Source organism: Octopus bimaculoides, chromosome 8 (assembly GCF_001194135.2).
Source record: "Octopus bimaculoides isolate UCB-OBI-ISO-001 chromosome 8, ASM119413v2, whole genome shotgun sequence".
Lineage (NCBI taxonomy): Eukaryota > Metazoa > Mollusca > Cephalopoda > Octopoda > Octopodidae > Octopus > Octopus bimaculoides.
In genome coordinates, this window is record NC_068988.1 from 42,114,237 (window position 1) to 42,116,726 (window position 2,490).

Consider the following 2,490-nt stretch of genomic DNA (forward strand, 5'->3'; position numbering starts at 1 on the left):
TGTGTGTGTGTGTGTGTGTGTGTGTGTGTGTGTGTGTGTGTGCGCGCGTGCGTGTGTGTGCGTGCATGCGTGCGTTTACATATTTAATCATTCATAAACTCATGGTAACACGAAATATTTGTGAGGCACAGTATGTGTGATGTAAAAACAATCTGTACCTGCAAAGATGTCCAGACTGAATAGATATAATTTTAACGTTAAACTGTATTGTTATATTACATGCATAAATGGATTGAGCGAGTATAATCAATGACGACCCAAATAGTGCAGGACTTGTAGACAAAAGCAAATGGAAATGTTTTCATAAATGAAATAATGCAATAAAAATAAACAGGAACAAATACGCAAGCTTTTCATCACTTAATGAATATATTTCGATTAATTCATAACTTTCTGTTTTCTAGCCTTCAAAGCTACGGACTTGTAAATCACCTCATCGAAATCAATAGCTTCCACTAACTCTCTTTTAATTGATAATATCGCAATGCTGGAAAGTGTTGATTGTCCCATGGTAGATCGCAAATAGGTCTTTGTAAGTTTCAGCTTTGAAAAGCTCCTTTCACATGAAGCTAACAGATGCACAGATAGAAATAATTTTAGGCTTAGTGAAAGAGCTGGAAGAGCTTTTATGAAGTCCTATTCAGCCATGAATGCGAAATTGCTTAATGTTACTTAATATTTGGCCTCTCCCAGATCAGTCTCTACTACTTTCAAGTGCCTTCTCAGCCTTAGTGTCGCTAATAAAATTATCGCTCATAGATAGCTTATCATAGAAAGTGGTGAATTTTGGAAAGAGCACTTTTAAATATTCTTCAGTTTCGGACATGAATGCGACTCTTTGAGTAAACTCAAACATGATTGTTGCTTCCTTGATGGCATAGCTTGACACAACTCACTTAGATAATTGCATACGGTTGACAACCAAAATAATAACTGAAGCAGACTCGTATTAATAAGTAATTAGTCTTGCTATCAAATTAGGCATGTATTTGTACACAGTCTGTCAATCTTCTACCTCTATGCTAAAGAGTTATATCAACGCACAGGCTTGTTTATATTGCAATGAGTAGTTTTCCGTTACGCTCTATAACTTGGGATATAAAAGAATAAGAGGTTCCTGATGATGATTTAGTACCAGCAAAAGTAACTGGTTCGCTCCAAATCTTGACCTGTCAAAAATGTTCTCATGGAGCCTAATTTTACAGCGAGACTAAATGCATTCTGTTACGACTACATATATTTAAGTTTCCATATACCTTACTTGTTTGCTAATATACCAGCTAAATAACTGAATCACATCAATTCAAATTATCATAAGCATTCTAACCGTGAATATCCAGGGTTTTTTTCCTTTCTGGTGGGAACCCTGGAAAATATTATCCATCATGTCATTTCTATGATAGTAAGATGTAATTTGAGAGATATTTGGCTATTATTTTTAGCAAAAAAAAAAGACCACGTATAGGTTCCACCGATGGCTCGATGACTCGTGGAATATTGGTAATCTAGTAATTAATGATTTGTGGATTGATTGACTAGCATATTGAATACTATAACGGACTGACTTCATTTATCCTCAATCCACCTTTTGTGGTATTGGGGCAGCAATCTCCAATGCATTATTTGATGTCCTGACCCTTTCGGCCTTTGATAACCCGCATGTGTATTGAATTACAGCTATGGCGACAGAAGATTAACAAAAGGTTATTTATTTTAGACGACGTAAAGTGGGCATGAAAAAGAAACGGAAGCTGCTACCCTTCCTTCACCTTATCATTTGTGTTAATGGGCGCCATATTTACCGTATTACTGAGAGAAGGGCAAGTATTGCTTTTATTTAATCAAGTGGTCACGTGATCCATCTATACAGTTGACATATCATTATATCTTCATCGTCATCATAGCCATCATTATCACTGTCATCATCGTCATCATCGTCATCATCGTCCTCCTTATTAGATGAGATATAAAGCTAATATACTCGTGTCTCTGGACATCACTCATGCTTCTACTTTTATACTACCACCTCCTCTATCTCTATCACTACCTCTATTTCTCTTCCCACCTCCGAAAGGTATCTCTGTTCCTACACATCCAACTGCTCTCACTCTCTCATTCTCTCTTTACATGTTTCTCTTTCTCTCTCACACATTTTCTCTCTCTCTCTCCCTCTCTCTCTCTCTCCCTCTCTCTCTCTCTCTCTCTCTCTCTCTCTCTCTCTCTCTCTCTCTCTCTCTCTCTCTCTCTCTCTCTCTCTCTTCATCTATCTAATTATCTATCCCTTTATCTGTCTATTTATCTGCTTATTTATCTATCTTATTTGCTATCTCTCTCTGTTTCTCATTCTCTATCTCTCTCTCTCTCTCTATCTATCTCTCTCTCTCTATCTATCTATCTCTCTCTCTTTCTCTCTTGTTTCTCAATGTGTTTTGTACATGTGTCCACACATACACACGCAAAGGCACACGTATATATATATATATATATATG